This window comes from Monodelphis domestica, chromosome 5, assembly GCF_027887165.1.
Source record: "Monodelphis domestica isolate mMonDom1 chromosome 5, mMonDom1.pri, whole genome shotgun sequence".
Lineage (NCBI taxonomy): Eukaryota > Metazoa > Chordata > Mammalia > Didelphimorphia > Didelphidae > Monodelphis > Monodelphis domestica.
The window spans coordinates 272556779-272580398 of record NC_077231.1 but is presented as its reverse complement, the minus strand read 5'-3'; the positions used below and the strand labels follow the sequence as shown (position 1 = coordinate 272580398).

At 35.7% G+C, this 23620-nt stretch overlaps 1 protein-coding gene across 3 annotated transcripts in view; it reads left to right on the top strand.

Annotated features, from left to right (window-relative positions):
- Positions 1 to 23620, top strand: part of SLC25A40 (solute carrier family 25 member 40) — an 89304-nt gene that overhangs the window by 2399 nt on the left and 63285 nt on the right. The gene's annotated exons all lie outside the window — the stretch shown is intronic.

Sequence of the window (23620 nt, the reverse complement as noted above, 5' to 3'; positions counted from 1 at the left end):
TATTATTATACTCATTCTTTTTTGTATATGAGGAAACTGAGTCTCAGAGATGTTAAGTAATTTTATTATAGTCATTAGACTCCTGAAATACAAGTTTTGTGCTTATTATTCCCATTATACTGTGAGGTCTTTAGTGACTCTTGGTGACTCTATAGACCATTCGAGGTTCTTGTTCCAAGGATACTGGAGAGGTTCATCATTTCCTTCTCCAGTGGTTCACCTTTTGTCAGAACTCTTCCCCTATGGCCTGTCCTTGGATAATCCTGCATGGCATAGCTCATAGATTTATTGAGCATGAGGCTTTCCTGAGCCTAGAAGTGATTAGACTATGTTGTCTCTGTATAAATAAAAAGACACCGGAAGGTATGGACATGTAGTTGTATGTATACTTTGGCTACACCTTGGCTAGAATGGTTGAATGATTGACTCCAGTTACTTTATATTCACTAACTGGATAAACTTACCCTTATCATTTAAACACAGGCCACCCTGCACCAAAGGTGATAAAGTCTGCTTAATTAGATAGTGCCAACACTGGTAGTGAGCCTATGATTGACAGCCCTCTTACCTACATTTCCTAAACAATCTAATATATAGAAAAGGGCAACAGTGGAATTTTAACTTCTTCAGAATCTGTTTTAAAAGTTTCATTAAAGCCAGCTGAGAATTTGAAGTAGATGCTCAGGAAACAGTCACTGCATTATTCTTTGGAGTAAGGAAAGAGAAAGAATTGTTTTCAGGAGTGGAATTCCTATCCTTAGCTTTATAACTCCTAGTTGTGTGATCAGGGGTTGAACATCTTTGATCCTTAACTTCCAAGCTAGACCTAATTTCAAAGTAATTACCTTTAGTAAATAAGAACAGTGAAAGACTTGCCTAGGTGGGAGAAGTTCTTGATCCCTTTAGAAGTACTTGAATTTTATTGGATTGATGTTGTATAGGAAATAGATTTGAATTAGTTGAAGATTGGTCAAGACCTGAGGAGCTTATATAAAATTAGTGAGCCAGTTTGGAATGGGACATTTGACTATCAGTCAGTAGACAGAGCAGTAGGCCTGGACTTAGCAAGGCCCAAATTCAAATTCCACTGTAGACATGTCCTAGCTGTATGTCTTTGGTCAAATCACTTAACCTTTGTTTGCCTCCACTGGTGAAGGAAATGGCAAACCACTCCAGGAACATTGCCAAGAAAACCTTATGGACAGTATAGTCAAAGATGACTGACCAGCAACAGCAAAAGTAAATCTCTAACCAAACCCCCTGAGAGTACTGGCTTTCTCAGCTTTATTCACCATCTTCCCCTGATCAGAGGAAAACTCTGTGACCTTCCAAGGATCTGGAAGATTTTGGACTTCCCAGCAGTGTCCTGGAATAGTCCCTGTATGGGGGGCAGAACCTAGACCAGATGCAACAAGGAAAGGCACATCCAGAGTTCTACATTGTAGAGTAGGAAACTAGCAACAAAATGATACTATACCTAAGGGGGGTAGATTGCTTTTTTTCTTTTAATGAAAAATTTTATTAAGAGTACTTTTCTATGGTTACAAGATTCATGTTCTTCCCCCCTCTGCCCCCTTCCCCCCCCCCCCCCCCCCGTAGCCCACACGTAATTCCACTAGGTTTTACATGTGTTATTGATCAAGACCCATTTCCATATTTTTGATAATTACACTAGGGTGAGTCTGTCCCCAATCATTTCCCCATCGAACCATGTGATCAAGCAGTTGTTTTTCTTTTGTGTTTCTGTTCCCACAGTTCTTTCTCATAAGTCCCTCAGAATTGTTCTGGATCATTCCATTGGTGCTAGGAGAGAAGTCCATTACATTCGATTGTACCACAGTGTATCAGTCTCTGTGTACAATGTTCTCCTGGTTCTGCTCCTCTCACTCTGCATCAATTCCCAGAAGCCATTCCAAATCACATGGAATTCCTCCAGTTCATTGTTCCTTTGAGCATAATAGTATTCCATCACCAACAGATACCACAATTTGTTCAGCCATTCTCCAATTGAAGGGCATCCCCTCATTTTCCAATTTTTTTTGCCACCACAAAGAGCGCAGCTATGAATATTTTTGTATAAGTTTTTTAAGGGGGATAGATTGTTGAAGACTCCAGCAAAAGGACTTCCAGGAGCTATGCCATTTGAGCTTTAACTTTCAGCCCATTTCCTTTCCCATTGCTTTTACCCAGAATCCTCAGGGTTGGTGTGGGAGTAGCAAAGGTGAAATGCTAAATTCCCTGGGGCCCTCAGACGGGCCATAACTGAGGTAGAACACCTGGGGAGTAGAGAGGAGGGAGCTAAAGACTACTAAGCTGTGATACAGGACAATTTAAGGGGAGAACTGAAACCTGTTGATTCTTGATTACTTACACACTGGGGAATGGAACTGTCAGCTGGAGTCTGGTAAATTGGTGTTATGGCTCTGGAAGCTCAGACAGGCATCTTCAATAATGCCTGGAAGATGGGAGCCTGCTTGAAAAAAGACCTTAGCCTGGAGGGAAGAATGATCTGAGAAAGACTAACAAACTTAGTCAGATAGCAGATTCCATCAACATTTGAATGGAGTAAACAAATAGATGACCATAAAGAAAACAAATTTTATAATAAAAGCAAAAGACTGAAAAAAGTGGAAAAAAAGGAATACCTCTATTATAAAAAATAATTGACCTGGAAAAACAGATGTAGAATTTAAGAATCACCGAACTTAGGGCTTTTTTTTTTTGTTTTCCCTTTGCCCAGAAACCTTTCCCATTCCTCCTTCATTTTACTGCCTGCCTTCTGAGATTATTCTCCATTAGACCTTTTTTGCCTTGTTGACAATGCAAATGTTTGACATTTTTTTGTTGTTGTTGTCTCTCCCTTTAGACTTTGACCTCCTTGAAAGCAGAGATTTTTACCTTTCTTTGTATCCTCAGAACTTGGCAAAATGCTCATAATGTAGCAGGTACTTAATTATTAGCCACATTAACTTATTATTAAGCCTATTAACCAACAGGCTTTTTAAAAACAACGAACAGAAAAACCCAAATACCATATTTCAAGTAATCTTAAATCAACACTGTATATAGTTATATAAAATGAAAACAGAATCTCCTTAATGAAATCCCAAATTGAAAACTTCCTAGATTTGTCTTAGTCAAAATCTAAAGTGTCCCATGCCAAAAAAATAAAATAATGCAAGCAGTTGGGAAGAATAGTTGAGGTCACATAAGACTTGACAGCAGCTACTACAAAGATTTGACAAAGACTATTACAAAATCTTGGAATATAAATATCCAAAAGGCAAAAGATGAAGGCAGAAAAATAAATGTTACAATACTGAGTATAATCCTACTGGGGGGAAAAACCTTAGACTTTTAATGAAATATAAGACTTTAAAGCTATTCTGATCGTTAAACTGGGAACAAAACAGAACTACTAAAGTAGTCAGAAAAGCCAAGTCTTTCATCAGGAAAGAGATAGTGTTCAATATTCGGCCACTACAGAGTTAAGCGCCTAAAAGCCACATAGAGGCAAAGACTTTGGTACTCTGGCAACAGTATCTCCGAGAGGATCACAACACTAATTGATTCTCCAAAGAACAGTTGAATTTGGGGAACTCATACGCCATTTGGGGAACCAAGTGTGGGGAAGTATGATTGATTGACATTACCATGGCTACAAGGAAATGAGAAGTCCCAGACCAGATGGATCCTGAGAGGCTGATGCTTTACCTGGGATACAAAAGGGAAAGATCCAGCCTTGGGCTTGACTACCTGTGGGAGGACTTTGATACAATGGGAGAAACTACTAGGACAAAAGGTTACTTAACATTTGATTAGGTCTTTCCTCTCACCTGGACTGCGATCCTTATGTACCTTAAAGTCCATTATTCAGTCTGAAAGGGCCCAGTCTAGGACTTCCCTTGGGGTGAATTCTCCAGGGACCTGAGCCTACCTGGGGTTTCCAGATTTCAGTTTGACTCCACCAGCAAAACTTCCTTTTCAGAGGATAGATTGTAACAGGGGTAAAAGGAAAGAAATTAAGAACCACAGTTCAAAGTCTGAGTTAGCCAAATAGGAGGGACACTGGGCTAGAGTCAGACTGCTTATATTATAGGTTGTTAGTGTGATTCACCTTCACTTTTCACTGTTTCCTTTCAAATATTGCCTTCCTCTTTAAAAGTGAAAAATAGAACAGGTCATGCTGTAGGATATTTCCTCATAACTGAACATGTACAGAAAGAACTCGTGCACAAAATACAAGAGAATAATAGAATGGATGTCATAGAAAGCAAGGGTTAACAGGGGAACCCTTACCTGCTTTTAGGAAAGACTTGCCTGATACCAGGAGACTGTGGAGAAACACCTAGAAAGATTGAACAAATGCAGAGTGAAGTAGACAAAATGTGAACAATTTATACCGTAAGACATTGTAAAGAAATGCAACTTTGAAAGACTTAAGAACTCTGATTAATGCAATTACTAACTACCATTTCTGAAGACTGACAATGATGCTTACTTCCTGACTTGATAGTGTGGAGATGGACTGGAGATGGAGGTGGAAGCATATGCCTACAGACATGACCAATCACAGATGAGTTTTGCTAGTCCATGCTTATTTGTTACTAGGGAGGTCTTTTTTGTGGGGATGGAAGTGGGAGTAGAGAGTAGTGTGGAAAAGATTAACCAAAAAAGAAGACATCTGAGAGCAACGAGGCTGCATATCTGGAAAAGCATTTCATTAATGCTCAGAAGAGAATAGTATCCAGAGGGAAATTCAGACAAATAGGACAGCTTGGTTTTTAATTAACTGTCTTGATTGCTTGTATTTATATTCCTAGTGCTTAGGGACAATGCCTGGCTTATAGTAAATGCCTGGATAGATGAGATACATAGATAGTAGTGTATATAATCAGATTAGAAAACTAACAATCTGATAAGGATAGCTTAGATGTAGAAGGACATTCAGGATACCAAAATGTAGGCTAAATAGAACAAAATATTTTTATGTATTGAATTTTTGAATACTGTACTTGGAAGGACAATCATATGAGTAAGAGATGGGGATATGTGTGACTAGACGAGCAGTTTATATGAAAAAGATCTGAGGATTTTAGTAGCCCAATTGATCTGAGTAAGTCAACAGCTTGACAAAGCAACCCAAAAAGAGGGATTCCAGACTTGGGCTGCTTCTGCTTTGATCACTCCATATCTAGAATGTGTTGTATTCAGTCCTGAGAGATAGAGTTTAGTAAGAACATTGGCACATTGGAATATAGGCCCAAGAGCAATAAGAACAGTGAGAGAACTTAAAACTATGCTATCTGAATTATTGATCAAAAAGGGGAATATTTTGCTCTGAGAAGAGAAAGGGTGAGGTGGGGTGTAGAGTTGGGTAAATAGGGTATGGAGCAGAAAGGGATAGAACTTGAAGGACTGGAAGAATTTAATTTGTTCTGCTTGGCTTTATTGAACAGGAATGGAAGAAATGGATGGAAATTGCAAAGAGAAAAATTAAGTATGATATGAGGAAGACTTAAAAAACATTTTGTTATTTAATTAATTTAGAATATTTTCCCATAGTTACATGATTCATATTCTTTCCTTCCCCTCTTCCTTCCCCCTCCCTGAGTCAATGAGCAATTCCACTGGGTTTTACATGTATCATTGTACAAAACCTATTTCCATGTTATTCATATTTGCAGTAGAGCAATCAAAGTCAACACCCCCAATCATAGCCCCATTGAATCATGTGATCAATAATATGTTTTTCTTCTGCATTTCTCCTCCAACAGTTCTTTCTCTGGATGTGGGTAGTGTTTGTTCTCATAAGTCCCTCAGAATTGTCCTGGATCATTGCATTACTACTAGTAGAGAAGTCCATTACTTTCAATTGTGCCACAGTATATCATTTTCTATGTACAACATTTTTCTTGTTCTGCTCATTTTGCTCTGCATTAGTTCCTGGAGTCATTCCAATTCACATGGAATTCCTCCAGTACATTATTCCTTTCAGCACAATTATATTCCTTCACCATCAGATACCACAATTTGTTCAGCCATTTGCCAATCGATGGACACCTTCTCATTTTCCAATTTTTTTGCAACCACAAACAGTGTGGCTATAAATATTTTTGTATACTATTTTTCTCCTATTATCTCTTTGGAGTACAAATGCAGCAGTCAAAGGGCAGGCAGTCTTTAAGCCCTTTGGGCATAATTCCAGATTGTCCTCCAGAATGGTTGGATCAATTCACAACTCCACCAGCAATGTATTAATGTTTCAATTTTTCTACATCCCCTCCAACATTTATTGCATTCTTATGAGGAAGACTTCTTAACAATGTTATCTGAAAATAGAATAATGTTTATGTTGGTCTTTAACTGGTATTGGTTTTGGTTACTTTGGGAAATATCAACTCCTTTGTTATAATCTCTGGAACCCATAAGGAACTTAGTAATAGCAACTTTTGCCACCTGGACAATGATCTCACATTAAAAATACCAATAGTTCAATGAATATTTGCAAACAGTTTAAGAAACATGTGAATTTCTCTTTGTTGTAGTTTTTCATGTGTCCTTATTTGTTGTCCTTCAAGAATTTTACCTTAAAGCAGTTTACAGATATTTTCACAAATTTTTCAGTAGATGGCTACATTTTAAATTTGGCAAGTGACCTTGAAGGCAGTGTAACTCGGGAACATGTAATAATATTATAATAAAAAAAATACAGTGTTAGTGATGGAATTTATACAGTGATAAGTCACTCAGTAAGCATTGAATAAAAACATGTAGGTGATTTTGAAACATAAAAGCGTAATTTGATATATTCCTTTTCTTTTGGGTTGGTTTCTTCCTATATTAAAAAACAAAAATAAAAAAAAAACACCACATCATCTTCTCTTTTAATTCAGGGAGTAAGTTACTTATGGAGAAGCAATACAATATTAGAGTATGGGAAAAGATGCAAACCAGGTTCCTAATGAAAGGATTAAAATACTATTAATAGTTAACCTTATTGTTATATTGAAGGGTTACAATAATATGTCTATCTTTTTTTCTAAAGGTTATTTCTCCCATGCCAATTAGGACCCTCTCTAATACCCCAAGTCATATCCTGGTCATATACTGACCATTCAGGAATGTAGGTGGTAGAGTAAAAAGAGTGCTAGACTTTCAGGAAGAAGGTATGAGCTCAAATTCTGACTCAAACTAACTGGCTGTGTGAACAAGTCACCTAACCTCTGTCAGCTTTAAGTTTCCTCATGTGTAAGTGAATATAATAATAGCATCTATCTGACAGTGTAGGCATGTAGCCAAGGGCAATCTGAGTTATAGTACAGCAAGATCATGAAGGGCAGCTAGGTGGCATAGTGGCTAAAGGACAGCTCCTGAAGTCAGAAGGTCTCTTCTTGAGTTCAAATCTGGCCTTACCTTAACTAGCATGTGACCCTGAGCAAGTCACTTACCCCTGTTTTTGCCTCAGTTTCCTCATCTGTAAAATGAAATGGAGACAGAAATGGCAAATCACTCCAGTATCTCTGCCAAGGAAACCCTAAATGGGGTTGCAAAGAGTCAGACATGGCTGAAGCAAGTGAACAATGACAACGACACCCTGATAGGGTTATTGTGGGGATCAAATGAAGTAAAAAATTTAAAAACAAGTGAAAATCTTAAAGCATATTGTATATGCTACCTCATTTTATCATTATTAGTAATATTTTTCCTAGACACATCATAGATTTCTCAAGTTGGAAGGGACCTCTGCAGCTATCTAGACAGAGGCATATTATCAGAAAGCTTCCCTCCTTCAGCCTTGCTTGGACTCTCCTGGGGGGGTGAGGAGAGAACGGAGCTCCTCCTGAAGCAGCTGTTTTTAGTTAACTCTAATTGTGAGGTGGATTTTGTCCTTCTTTCATCAAACCAAATTTGTCTTTGTAATTTTATTTGTTCCTAGTTCTGCCCTTGGGACCAAAGAAAACAAGTCTGAGCTAATCTGACACATGGCAGCCTTTCAGGAACTTGAAGACAAACCAACCCATTGTTCTGACTCCTCAAAGCTAATCATCAGTCATCACTAATTCTTTCAGTTAACCTGCTCCCTTATGGATGTGAGGCCATTGTTCTGATTGCCCACCTCTAGATGCTAGATAGCAAAGTCAATGTCATTCCTTTAAAATATATATGTATATATAATTTCATTAAATATTTCTTAATTAAAATTTTTTTAACATTCATCATTTAAGATTTTGAGTTCCAGATTTTTTCCCTCTGGCTCCTCTCCCCTTCAGAAGAGAAATGATATGATATTGATTATACATGTAAAGTCATACAAAACATTTCTTTATTAACCATGTTGAAAAGAAAGCACATACATCCCCCCAATAAAACAATGATTGAACGTTTAAAAAAAGTATTCCTTCAATAACTACTCAGAGTTCTATTCTCTCATTGGAATTGTTTCGATCAAAGTAGCTAAGTCTTTCACAGTTGATCATTCTTTTGTTACTGTGTAGTGTTCTGGTTCTGCTCATTTTACTATGTATCAATTCATATACATTCCTAGGTTTTTCTGACATCATCCTCCTTATTTCTTATAGTATTTCATTACAGTCATATAGCACAACTTGCTCAGCCATTCCCCAATGGATGGGCATCCCCTAAATTTTCAATTATTTATCACCACAAAAAAACCTACAATGAATATTTTTGTACAAATAGGTCCCCTTCCTCCCTTTAAAAAAAAAAAATCTCTTTGGAATACAGACCTAGTAGTGTTACTGCTGGTTTGAAGAGTATGCACAGTTGTATAGTCCTTTGGCAGTAGTTCCAAATTGTTCTTCAGAATGGTTGGTCTAATTCACAACTCTGTTCACAGTGCATTAGTGTCCTAATTTTTCCACATCTCCTCCAGTATTTGTCATTTTCCTTTACTGTAATGTTAGCCCATCTGATAAATTTGAAGTAGTACCTCAGAGTTGTTTTAATTTGCATTCCCTAATCACTATTGATTTAGAGTATTTTGATGTGAATGTTCTTCCTTAAATATTATACTCGGGACTGAACACAATACTCTGCTTTTGATATGACCAGGATAGACTACAAGAAGACTGTTAACCTACTTTTTCCTAGAAGAATTGCCTTCCTTAAATAGATTTGCCTTCTTTGCTGACCTGTTAAATTTATATTCCATTAAAGGCCCCAAATATTTTTTTCAGATAAGCATAGATTATCTGAAGCATGCCTTCCTTGTGTACTTTTACAATTGATTTGTTGAATCCAAATGTAAGATATAAATTTATTTCTGTTAAATTTCATATCAGTAGATTCAGCTCAGTTTTCTATTCTCAATATTTTTTTGGATCCTCACTGTCATCTAGTGTGTTAGCTATATCTACTGACATTTTGTTATTGACAAAATTTGATAAATATGCCATCTACACCTTTATCCAAGACATTAATACCAGCTACACATCTCAGTGGGACCCCTTTGAAGAACTTCCAAGTGGATAGGGAGCCATTTAGAATTATTTTTTGAGTTTGGACTTTTAACCATTTTTTATTCCATTTAATTGTATTGTCTTTCAGCCCACGTCTGTCCATCTTTTCCACCAGAAATGGCATGAGATACTCTGGCTAATATATAGGTAAATTATATCTTTCCCTTAATCTATAAATTTAGTAACTGTCAGAAAAAGAAATGGTCTTCTTTGAACTGTTTTTAAATCTCATGAACCATCCCTAATAATATACTGTTTTCATTTTCTTCTCATTTTTGGAAATTAAAACATTTGCCCTTCTCCTGTCAGGAAGCCCCTCTATTATTCTCCAAGATCTTTCAAAGATCATTGACAGTGAGTTAGCAGTCATATATGTATTTTTTTTTTTCAGTTCTTCTATATCTGGACCAGGTCACTTGAATTTATTGAGAGAGCTAAGTGTTCTCCTACTAGAGCTAAGGCTCCTACTAAGAGCCTACTTGTAGCCTTATTTATTTTGGGTGTCAACTGCCTTTAGCCATTTTTTTTTCTGTTAGAAGTCCAAAGGTCATTTTCCTTTGTAGAGAAAGAAAGAATCAAAGTAGGCATTTAGCAGCTCTGTCTTAAATGAATGAAGAAAAAAAAACAAGAGCTTACTATGTGCAAAGCACTATATATAAGTACTAGGGATACTTATAGAAAAGAAAGACAGTTCCGGCTCTCAAATAGCTCATATTCTTAATGTGGAGTTAAAGCATATGGAAGGTTCAGGTGCAAGCCAAATGGAAGGATAACATGTCCTTGGGGTACAGTAACATGATATGGTAATGCTTTATCTTTCATGTCATTTCCACAGAAAAATAGCATATCTGATGTAAATATCTGATAATGAACCATTTGATAGTTCTAAAGATTTAGGTAGCAAGACCTGTCAAATGGTTCATTATCAGAAACTTCTGATATCATTATCTTCAGTAACTTCAATAACTATTGTTGCAACCACTCACAGAAGCAGTTGCCAGGTTACATCTCCATGAACGTTGTTTCCCAGGATGTCTGTGGGGTACTGTATTGGAAACATTGGTATTCCCAAGGCTTTTGGGTTTTGTTATAGAGATGAGATTGAGATTCATTCTCTCCAGGAAGCCTAATCTTCTGATCTCTGCCTTCTCTGAAAATTTCAAGCTCTTATTGTCTTTGTCATTTCCTTTCAAACCAATCATAACAATATTAATCCAAAACCAGGACACTTTTAGAGAAGCTCTGTCTGGTTTTCTAAAACTGGAGTATTCTGTCTTGACGACTTGTGCTTTTTTGGTATTTTTCTTGTCATCTTTTAGAAAAAAATTTTATTATTGTATTCTGTTTTTTCCATCATAATTATTCCCATTATCTTTATCCTAACCCCCTCCCAGAGATCTTTTTTAAAGACAAAGAAAAAAGAGGAAAACAGCACACCAATCAGTACATTGAAAAATTTTGGAAACATATCCATATTGTTGGATAACCTCCAGGAAGTTAGGGGTGTTATATGATATTTCTTCTATATCATATTTGAGTTATAGCTTGATCTTTATAGTTTTACATTCACTTTGATTTTTTTGCATTTGTAATTCTTTTCCATTTACCTTATTGTAGTCAGTTATCAGGTAGATCATATAGATCTTTCTTTGCTTCTCTATCTTTATCATATACATCATTTCTTAAAGCATATTAATAAGATTCCATTACATTCATGTATTACAATTTGTTTAGCCATTCCTCAGTTGATGGGCATCTACTTTGTTTCTAATTTTTTGCTGTCAAAGTAAATATTGCTATAAATATTTTGGTGTATTTGGAGACTTTCTTCTTTTTAGTGGTTTCCTTAGGGTTTCATCACTATAATGGAGACTGTAGTTAAAAAATTATGGACAGTTTATTCACTTCATTTCCATAATTCTAGTTGCTTTCCAAAAGGTTTTGCTACTTCATAGTTCCAACAATGATACATTAGTGCACCTATCACTCCACAGCTCTTCCATTATTGATAATTGCCATTTTTGTCATCTTTGCTAACTTGTAGGGTGTGAGGTGTGAACCCTCAAGGTTTTGTTTTCCATTTCTCTCTATTATTAGTGATTTGGAGCTCTTTCTGATATTGTGAATACTTTGAAATTCTCCTTGAGAAACATTTGCTCATATTCTTTGACACTATCAATTGGGGAATGGATACTTGATGTGAAGATTTTTCCCCCTACTTTTTCATTCACTTCCTGTCTTTTCCTAGATTCATTAATTTTGTCTGTGCAGAAGCTTTTTGGCTTCATGTATTCAAAGTTACTTACTGATATTTTGTAATTGCCTCTATTTCTTATTTGCTAAAGAATATATCTCCTGCTCTCCCTTGTAAGATGACAGAATAGAGGCAGGAAACTCATCCCTCTAAAAACTACTCCAACCAACCTTAAAATAAAACTGCAAAATGAATATTAGAGTTGCAGAACCAACAAAGGGCTGGTGTGAGGCAATTTTCCTTCAAAAGACAACTCAGAAGGTCAGGAGACAAGGGCTTTTTCTCTGGGGTGTGTAAAAATTAAAATTAATCTTCAATAATAAAAATATATTTTAAGAGATTCATTAAATGATCATTAGATATAAACGAATAAAAGGGATACAAAATAAAAAACATGTGCCCATGACTGATCAGCCAGTTCAAAATGCCCGCCTTACTGCCTTCAAGTTCGCTGTCGTCATGCTAAAGAGAGAGAGAGAGGAGGCCTGCCCACTCAATTTATTCCCTGTCTACAGGAAATATGTAATGACAGGAAGTCACTGGGCTCTCGGGAAATGTAGTTCTTTTAAAAATGATTTTTCAATTTTACATTTTACATATAATTTTTCAATTATATATACCCCCCTTAGATCCAGTGAAAGACTGGTCTCTCCAATGGATCTTGTAAACATAACTAACTTTTAAGTTACAATAATTTGTGAATAAAAGGGAAAAGAACAAAACCAATGATTTCTAGGTGCATTGACAAAAAGCCAATTAGGGGGCAGTGTAAAGATTAAAATTTAGGGGAGATGGGGAGACTGAGGCAGGTAGAAATTAGTTTCTCTCTGCAAGAAGTATTATATTTTTTAGAGGTTTATTAAAGGTTAAAGATTAAAGAATATACAAGTAAGAAACATGTGCCTAGGCCAGAGGCCTAGACAAAATAACCTCACATCATGCAAGAGACCGCCTGCTCCAAAACGGAAGTCCAAAAAAAAGCCAAGAGAGAGAGCTTCAAAAGCCTTTGAATCAGCTTAAATACCTTCTCGATCTCGGCAGAGGTGAGATTACAAGGCATTCTGGGGAAGTGGAGCAAAGGCTCATGGGGATTGTAGTCCTGTATTCGAGTCTATTTTTTACAGCAGTCCCCTTTAGTTTAAGAGTATACATATAAAAACAAATGCATTCAACCCCACATAGTTCAAATCACCACATCCCAAAGTTCACTTTGAATCTTCTGGTGCAGCGTCTGGTCTATGCAGGCATCTTAATGGTGCCTTCTCCAAACAGTTCACTTTCTGGATTCAGAGAGGCAGTGTGTTTCTTATTATAAAATTAGTCTCAAAAAGAATTTAAACTTTGCCATTTATAATAATAATAATACATTCCCCCCTGAAGAGGGTATTGAAAAATACAGGGATCACTTAGGAATGCATGGCTGAGTTATGAGGTATATGAATCAATTGGCAAGAGAAATAAAAAAACTTCAAAAAAATCCAATTAAAAGAGAAAAGATAACTTCTGGATGAAATATAGACTATCAAAGTCTTATGTGTAAAAATATTAAGTAAATGAAAAATAAACCTATAACACGACCTTGAATCAGGGCCCAATTAAAATGATTTAAGCAATTATGCATTTACCCAATCAGTAGCCAGGACCACAGAAAATTCACCACATTATGAAAGATAGAAGAGGGACTAGATTATAGGAGCAAATGAGAGCCAGGATGTAGCCAGAATAATCGATGTTATATATTTGATATAGAGTGTGTTGTTCAAGGAAGTCCTGTATTTAACACATGTTAAACAGCTGCAACCTTAAGTTTCATTTATGATCAAGTCCTTGTGCTCTTTGCACAGAATGTTATCAATCCACATAGGAATGATTTGGTCTCTATGACCTTGTTCTTGATTGGCATTATGCAAGTTGCTTTGTGCTTCTTTGGCACTGTGCAATGCCTTTTTTTTGTATTTCCTTCTCCTGGAATCGAACAGAATCATTAAGCAAAGTCTCATTTTTTTTTTTTAACAATGATGTCATTTTTATACTCTAGGGCTTTGGGGATATGCATTAACATTAGGGTGCATGTATTTTAAATTTACATTACTACAAAATCAAAAAAGTTTAAGAAAATCTCAATACTGGGGACATGTGCTTCAAATACAAAAAGGAGAGAAAAACAAAATTGAAATATAGTATATTGCACATGTAAGCAAAAACAATAATAAAAAAGTTTCAAAAATAAAAAATATATAGCTCACAATCATTGGCATACTATGTCACCTAAGGAAAGGTAGAATAAAAATGTTCCTTAGCAAAAATGAGATTCATTTCCTCTTCAAACTTGACCATTATCCACTCTGCGTGAGTGCAAGTGGATTTCACAAAGTAATAGGTTTTTTTAATATAAAGAACAGTAATACAACAGGTAATGCACATCCAAAAAGTCTCAAACCCCCCACAGTTATAATAGCCCATTTAATTACAATAGCAAACAAACCTATTATCATTAGGATTCACAAGAGTCTGCTGTATGATATTTAAAGCTAATGGACACTTGTCACAAGTTTTTCAGGTGTAGCAATCTTACAACCTTTGCTGAGATATTTTTAAAAATCTATTACTGCCATCATTACAAAAATGTGGCAGAGGAGTCTAGAAAAAAACCAAACCTCTGTACTGTTGATGTAGGGTCTAAAAAAATGTCACCATGAATCTAGATTATTCTGGTGGAAGGGTAGAGAGTAAGCTGAAGAGTTACAAATGAGAGATGCTCCTTCTTGGGAGCTATCCAGGGGTACCATGCCCTGTGATCAACTTCACAGCTCCTTTGGTATGAGACCGTTATGTCCCATCCATTCACATTTTTACAAATGCAGGAAGTGGGGAATTATAATTGCAATTCACTTCAGCTATAAAAATGGATCCTTTACCTCTTGTTACAAATAACTCAGAGGTAGGCAAAATGATCAGTCAGAGTTGCTGGGAAAAAATCTAAAAATCATGTCTAAGTACCCCTTAAAATCAATTTGAGATATTTAGCCCATTAAAATTTTCAGAGGTTGTTAGCCAGGTTGAGTCCATCATCTATGTGACACTTAACAAATGCAAAATGGAAGAAAAAGCTGTTTATGGGCTTTACAATATTTTGTTCAGTATAGTTATAGGGGAAAGGTAACAATAGATCTAATAGTTAAAACAGTAGATTAAACTGATTCAGTGTAATAAAATAGTATTGAATACATTAATATATGAACTTAAAACAACAAAATTAAATCGTAAAACAATCAGCAAAATACAATAAAATACAGAGACTTCCATAATATAATGGAGTCTGAAGAGGCTCCAGTCTCTTTGAAGTTCCTTTCTCTATCTGTTCAGATTCCTTTTGTCAGGGCTCTGGTATTTCCCATAGCAAGGGAGAACATGGGTTTGGGGAATCCCAAACTGGATGAATCTTAGAGACTGGAAAAGGGTTGTAGGGGGGGTGAATTTCTCCCCTGAATCTCAGGCAAGATAATTGAAAGGATCAGTGGTAGGAAGAAAAAAAATCCTAAAACTGGAAGCTATTTGAAATAGGCAAGGTACTCTTCTTTCATAGAATGAACCATGTTTGCAATTTTACTTCCTTTTTGGAAGACTAAACTTCTTTCCCCTTCCCTCTTGAGGTCCCCTGCCACATGGAGGCTCATTATTGTGTAAGGAAAGCACACCCTGGTTTTTACCAGCTGCCCTGATAGCAGACTGCTGGGATTTAGCAGCTGGAGTGAGTGGAATCAGGAGCAGCAACATCAGAAGCAGGAGTGAGAAACTAAGGAACATGGGCTCAAGCCAAGGGTCCCTGGCTAAGTTCGTCAAACTAAAAAACAGTGGGGCTGTAGAGAGGGCGACTGGGCAAAAAGTAGGGAATGAAAAACAGCATAAGTAGGGCAGCAGTTCTGAAGAGAGTTCAGAGTTCTCTCGGAGTTCATGAGGGGGCGGGGCAAAAAGCTGTGGCAGGAGAAACATAGCTTAAAAAATTTTATCTAGGTTATCTTAAAAAAATTGAGAATTCTATCTCCAATTTCTGGTTGCCATAAACGTAAAAATTAAAAATTAAATCTCAAATAATAAAATGTTATATTTTAGGAGATTTATTAAATGATCATTAGAAATAAAGGAATAAAAGGGATACAAAATAAAAACCATGTGCCCCTGGCTTAACGGCCACTTCAAAATGTCCGCCTTACCACTACCAATATCACTGTCATCATGCCAAATAGAAAGAGGAGGCCTGCCCACTCAATTTTTTCCGTCTCCAGGAAGTATGGTTGGTGGTCTCCCAGGAAATGTAGTTCTTTTTTTAGGGTAACAGATTTTTCAATTATACAGGTAAAAGTGGAGCATGATCTACAACAAGATCACACTGTCAGCAGAGATCAACAACAAGACCTCCCACTCCTACTGCTTGAGGGTCAGAACCCTGGGCTCAGGCAAGCAGCAAGACCATGCTTAAGCCAACAGTAGAGCACCTCCATTCCCACCACTTGAAGTTTAGAGCACTAGCACAACCCCTCAGTATGCTCTGAACTTGGAAAGTGTGCCCAGATTTGCAAACCCATAGACTGAATCCAGAGCTTTCCCACAGGCTATCTTACCAAATTGGAAGAATTGAAACTTAGAAACACCCAGAACTAGAAGTAAGAGTAACAGCAAGAAAATACTGAAGTTTAAGAGTGCACTTCTACCTTGGAAACAGAGCCCAGCTTTAAGATAAAAAAATCAAAGTCAAGAAAAGGCAGAGAAAATGAGCAAACATAAACAAACAAAAAAAGCAAACTGATAAACCTATTATGGAGACAAGGTAGAGCAAGGCACAAACTCAGTAAGGGACAAATTAAAGCAACTATAAGCAAACTTTAGAGAAAAATAAGAATTCTTTCAGGCTCTGGAAGAGAAAAAATATTTCCAAAATAATAGGTACAAAGGGAAAATGGGAAAAAATTTAAAAAGTACAAGAAGAAAATGGCCCCTAAAAATGCAGAATTGACAAATAGTACAGGAGGCACAAAAATCCACTGAAGAGAAGAATGCTTTAAGAAGCAGAATTGGTCAAATGGGAAGGGTGATCCAAAAACTCACCAAAGAAAATAATTTCTTAAAAATTGGGATTGGGGAATGGAAGCTTATGGCTTTATAAGACATCTAAAATACCAACAAAACAAATGCAAAAGTTGAAAAAAAATAGGATAAAATATGAAATCTCCCATTGGAAAACTTGCCCTGGAAAATGGATCCAGAAGAGGTGATATGAGAATCCTTGGATTACCTAAAAGCCTTGATTAAAAAAAAAAAAAGCTTAGACAATATAGTACCAGAAATTATCAAAGAAAACTGCCCTGATGGTCTTGTACCAGAAGGTCAAATTGAAACTGAAAGAATCTACTGATATCTCCTAAAAAAGATCTCCAAAAGAAAACTCCTAGGAATATTATTGACTAGTTCCAGACCTCCCAGGTTAAAGAAGAAAATATTGTAAGCAGCCAGAAAGAAACAATTCAGATATCATTTAGCCATAGTCAGAATTACACAAGATTTAGCAGCTTTTACATTAAAAAGGATTGGAGGGCTTGGAATATGACATTCCAGAAGTAAAAGGAGCTAGGATTATAAACAAGAATCTTCCACCCAGAAAAGCATGAGTATATCCTTTTGTGGGGGGAAAAAATGGCTATTTAATGAAATAGAAAATTTCCAAGTATTCCTGATTAAAAGACCAGATCTGAATAGAAAATTTGATAATCAAGTATAGGACTTGAGAGCATAAAAACATAAACAAGGAGAAAATTTAAGAGTTTCAGTGAGGTCAAACTATTTACACTGCTATATTGGAAGATGATACTTGTAACTTAAGAATTTTATCATTTTGGGGTAGTCAGAAGATACATAGACAGAGGGTGTGGGAATAAATTATGATGACATGGTAACTCCCCCCACCCCCCAAAGAAAAAAATTCCAGGGATGAACATGAGTATTGCACTGAGAGGAGAGAGAAGAAGAGGTTGACTGGGATAAATCATCTCCCTTGAAGAGGCATGGAAAAGCTATTAGAGTGGAGGAGAGGATGAGGGTGATGAGCAATGCTTAAATCTTATTCTTATTGGAGTTGGCCCAGAGAGGGAATAACATTCATAATCAGTTGGGTATAGATATGTAGTTTACTCTATAGGAAAGTGAAAGGGGATTAAGAAAAGGTGGGCTAATAGAAGGGAGTCTGATTTAAGTGAGGCAGTGATTAGAAGTAAAGGTTAGAAGGAGGGACAGGGTTAAAGGAGAGAGAAAGCAGGAACAAAAGGGGGAAATTCATAGTGTGCTATATAGAAGTAATTTTGATTATATTAAAAAGTTGTATACAAATAAGATTAATGTAACCAAGGTTAGAAGGGAAACAATTGGGAAAAAAGTTTACAACAGATTTCTCTGATACATAGAGAAATATATAGAGAATGGAGTCAAATTTATAAGAATACAAATTCCCCATTTACAAATAGTCAAATATAGACAGTCAGTGTTCAGATGAAAAAAATCAAAGCTATTTATAGTCATATGAAAAGAAAGTTTCAAATCACTATTGATTAAAGAAATGCAAACTAAAACAACTCTTAGTACCATTTCACACCTATCAGATTGACTAATATGACAATAAAGGAAAATTATAAATGTTGCTGTGGATAGGACAACAGGATACTAATGTATTGTTGCTGGAGTTGTAAATTGATCTAATCATCCTGGAGGACAATTTGTAAATATAGGCCCAAGGGATTATAAAACCACATACTTTGGTCTAGTGATACCATTACTAGGTCTCTACTTCAAAGAGATTTTTTTTTTAAAGGGAAAAGGACCTATTTGTACAAAAATATTTATAGCAATTCTTTTTGTGTTGGCAAAGAATTGGAAATTGAGGATATTATTATCATGATCTCAGAAAAACCTGGAAAGTCTTAGATTAACTGATACAGAGTGAAGTGAGCAGAACCAAGAGAATATTGTATAGAACAATATTGTAAAATGATCAACTGTCAAAGACTTCACTTCTCAGCAATACAATAATCCAAAACAATTCTGAATAACATGACAAAGAATGGTGTTCACCTGAAGAGAAAGACATGAGGAGTCTAGTGCATATTAAAGCAAACTAATTTTCATTTTATTTGTATGTATTTTTATTTTGGGGTTTTGGTTTTATAACAGTATTCTTTCATAACGACCAGTATGGAAATATGTTTTGCATGATCATATATTTATAATCCAGATCAAATTGCTTATCTTCTGAGGAAGTTGGGAGGGAAGGGAAGGTGGGAGATAATTTGGATTACATGTAATTGACAAAATAGAATATTAAGCTTTTTAAATTCCTTATACATATTTATAGAGATACATGAGCTCATCTAAATTTTTTTAGTATTGTCTTAAACATAAGATTATAGGCATTTGGAATGTATTTCAGTACATAGAATAAAGTGTTGGTATATGTCTAATTTATGCCAGATTGTTTTCCAATTTTCTCAGCATTTTTTTAATTAAGGAAGGAATTTTTTCCTAGCTAATTTATCTTTTCCAAATTTTCACTCGATTATTGTTTCTCTTTTGTTTAGTCTGTTTCATTGATCGTTCACTGTATTTTTTTTTAACAGTACCAGATGATTCTCTAAATGTAGTTGGATATTTGGAAGTATAACTTACTCCTTAGTTACTACAACTTTTCATCATATTATCTTGATATGTTAGAATTTTTTTCTCCCACATGAATTTTGTTATTTTATCAAGTTCTTTGAAGTATCCTCTTCACAACTTGATTGGTATGTAATTAAAAGTGTAAAGTAACCTTGGTTTTATAATTTTTGTTATTTTGGCACAGCAGCCATGAATCTATATAAACCTTTTCTATGTTTTTAGAGATTGATTTGAAGATATTTTATGGTTTTGAAGTTAATGGGGATGGGATTTCCCTTTCTACTACTGCCTCTTGATTTCATTATAATGTAGAAATGGAGCTGATTTTCGAGGATTAACTTTGTAGCCTTCAATTTTGCTAAAGCAACTTTCTCGATATCTACTGATTATTTTAAGATTTTCCAATACTCAATGCAACCAAAATTTGAAGTGAAGCAACAAATTGGGGAAAAAATCTTTATAACAAAAACCTCTGACAAAGGTCTAATTATTCAAATATATAAGGAGCTAAGTCAATTGTACAAAAAAATCAAGCCATTCCCCAATTGATAAATGAGCAAAGAACATGAATAGGCAATTTTCAGATAAAGAAATCAAAACTACCAATAAACACATGAAAAAATGTTCTAAATCACTTATAATCAGAGAAATGCAAATCAAAACAATTCTGAAGTGTACCACCTCACACCTAGCAGATTGGCTAACATGACAGCAAAGGAAAGTGATAAATGTTGGAGGGGATGTGGCAAAGTCGGGACATTAATTCATTGCTGGTGGAGTTGTGAATTGATCCAGCCATTCTCAAGGGCAATTTGGAACTATGCCCAAAGGGCACTAAAAGGGCACTAAAAGACTGCCTGCCCATTGATACAGCCATAGCACTGCTGGGTTTGTATCTCAAAGAGATAATAAAGAAAAAGACTTGTACAAGAATATTTATAGCTGCGCTCTTTGTGGTAGCAAAGAATTGGAAAATGAGGGGATGCCCTCTGATTGGGGAATGGCTGAACAAAGTGTGGTATATGTTGGTGATGGAATATTGTGCTCAAAGAAACAATGAACTGGAGGAATTCCATGTGAACTGGAATGACCTCCAGGAATTGATGCAGAGTGAAAGGAGCAGAACCAGGAGAACATTATACACAGAGATGAATCCTCTGTGGTACAATCTAATGTGGACTTCTCTAGCAGCAATGCAATGATCCAGGACAATTCTGAGGGACTTAAGAGAAAGAACACTATCCACATCCAGAGAAAGGACTTTGAGAGTAGAAACAGAAGAAAAACAACTGCTTGATCACATGGGTCAATGGGGATATGATTGGAGATATAGGCTCTAAATGATCATCCTAGTGCACACATCAACAATATTGAAATAGGTCTTGATCAATGATACATGTAAAAGTCAGTGCAATTGAGTGTTGGCTACAGGAGGGGGATGGGAGGAGGGGAGAGAAAGAACATGAACTTGCAACCATGGAAACATTTTTCTTAATCAATGAAATAAAATAAAAAAAAAATAATCTTCAACCTAAAAAGAAAAAAAAAGTTTCCAATACTCACAGGTGATTGGCTAAGAAGGGAGGGAATAGGAAGAAAAAAGAGTAAGCTTTATATAATAATAATTTTGATGATAATAAATAATAGCTAACATTTATATAGTGCCTACTATGTGCCAATCACTGTGTTAAGCACTTTACAATTATTATTTCTTTGAATCCTCACAATCATGGTAGGTAGGGACTAATACTAATATTATCCTCATTTTACAGTGAGTAAATGGAGGCAAACAATTTAAGTGACTTGCTCAGGGTCACACAGCTAGTAAATGTCTTAGGTCAAATTTGAACTCAGGTTTTTCTGACCCTAGGCCCAGTGTTCTTTAATATTATCAGCAAATAGGGATACTTTTACCTGAATCTTAGAGGTATGATATTCAGGAAATTAATGAAGAAGAGAGGAAATACAGGATAGAGAATTATTGAAGTGTCCTGCCTGATTTACCAATTTGGAAACAGTATAATTGTCCTGTTATTTCTTTGATCTCTACTGGACTTTATTTTGTATACTTTTCTGTATCCTTATTGAATTTAACCAGATTATGACTAATTGCTAAAATGTGAGTATTCAGTTGATAAGATTTTCAAAAAAATTAACTGATAGATCTATTAATCATTAAAATGTTCTTTGTTTCTGTAATAGAAATATCCAATTTCAATTAGAAATATTCTCAAGTAAAATGACAGATTCACTCTTTAGTCAACTCTAGATCCAATTGCCCTTTACCTTTACATTCAGATATATAATTCTTGAATCTCTGTTGAGAATCTCAACTTAACTAGTTTGTCTGTTGCTTGGGGGGGAGGGGGCTTATGTCAGTTGGTTAAGATGTTAGCAGTTAAGTGCTTACTGTGTTCTAGGCATTGTACTAAGTTCTGGGGATATGCTACCCTCACCAAAAAATAAATAAAAGTCAAAATATAGGCCTGCCAGCAGGAGGAGAAAACACTTTAATTCCTACATACATTCATGATACATGCAGTATAGATGAAGGTCATCTGAAAGGGGCAGGCATTAGTGACTGAGGGGATGGAAATTCCAGGCCTGTGAAAAGGTTTGGAGATAGGAAATGGAGCATCTGCTCTAGTTTATATAAATGTTGGTTTTTATCATCATCATTATTATTATTTGAGTTGCTGTCTGTAGACTAATGTAACTATTGTAGGGTATGTTAAAATAAGTAAAGTGCAAGAAGGATGCAAAAAGTAGAAAGGGATCAGGCTAGGAAGAGCTTGAGGGAACTCATCTGATCTGCTGTTTAGAGACAGCCATTTAATCTCATTTGCCAGTGACAGTTGTTACATGGTTAGACATATGCATTAGGAAAAGTCACCTTCATGGGGTAAGTAGAGAATGGATTCACATAGTGACAAAGCAGGGAAACCAAATTAGGATTCTTGTGACAGGAGTCCAGGTGAGAGGTATTAAGACCTGAACTAGGATTATGGCTATATGAGTGAAGAGAGAAGGGAATGTAGAGGTGAGATGTTGATAAGAAATGACATGATTGAATAATAGTCTTAGAATGCCACTGAGGTTGCAACCTTGGATGACTAGGAAATGATATGCTCTTGACAGTAATATGGGAGTTCAGAAAGAAGTTTTTTGGGGACATTTAATGAGGTCTGTTTTGCATATGTGGAATTTGAGATGGCTATAGGACATTAAGTTTGAGATGTTCAAAAGGTAGATGGTGATGTTTGACTTTAGTTCACGCAAAGAGATTAGAGTTGGATATCTAAATCTAGAAATTATCTGCCATAATACAATTGAACCTATGGGAACTGATGAAATCATTGGCAGATTAGTACAGAGTAAAAATAGAAGAGAGGTCAGGATAAATATTTGGGATGTTACCCAGTGTGATGTAAGTGAAATACAAGCAAAGGAGAATCAAAAGCAGTTGGATAAATAGGAAGAGAACCTGGAGAAAACAGTGTCACAGAAAATCCACTGCTGAGAGAGTATCCAAAATGAGATGGGAATTGACAGTGCCAGATATTGAAGAGAAATCAAATAGAAACAGAATTGAGAAAAGACTATTGGATTTAGTAACTAAAGGGTCATTGATATCTTTGGAGATAATTCTGAACTATGATGTCTACTGGATTTTTTGGCAGTCTTTGGATCCTCAAAGAGATTCCAGGATTTCTCTTTATCCAGGAGATTGTTTAGTGTAGGAACATTAGAGCTATGCCATCTTGTTCTGCCATTAATGAGTTATGTGGGACAGACATTTTAATCTCTCTGGGATACAATTTTCTCATCTGTAAAATAAAGAGGATGAACATGGTGATTTCTATGAAATATAAATTTTTTAAGGACTCAAACCTGGTTTTATAATGGGAACTAATAAAAAATGTTTAAAAAGTTATTATAGAAATTTACTATTTTTGGAAGATATGTTTGCATTTTGCTGATACAACCTTTTTATTAGCACTCATTTTTAGTCACATGGAAATATAGTATTTGCTGATTGGTTGGTTGGTTATTGTCCTTTGTACTCTAAGAGGACAAAAATTACATCACTGGAGATGTCTTGATTTGAGCATAAATTATATTTAAATGAGACAGAGTTGTACAAAGTCTTTGGCCTCATGCTCCCTTCTAACCATTGAAGTCC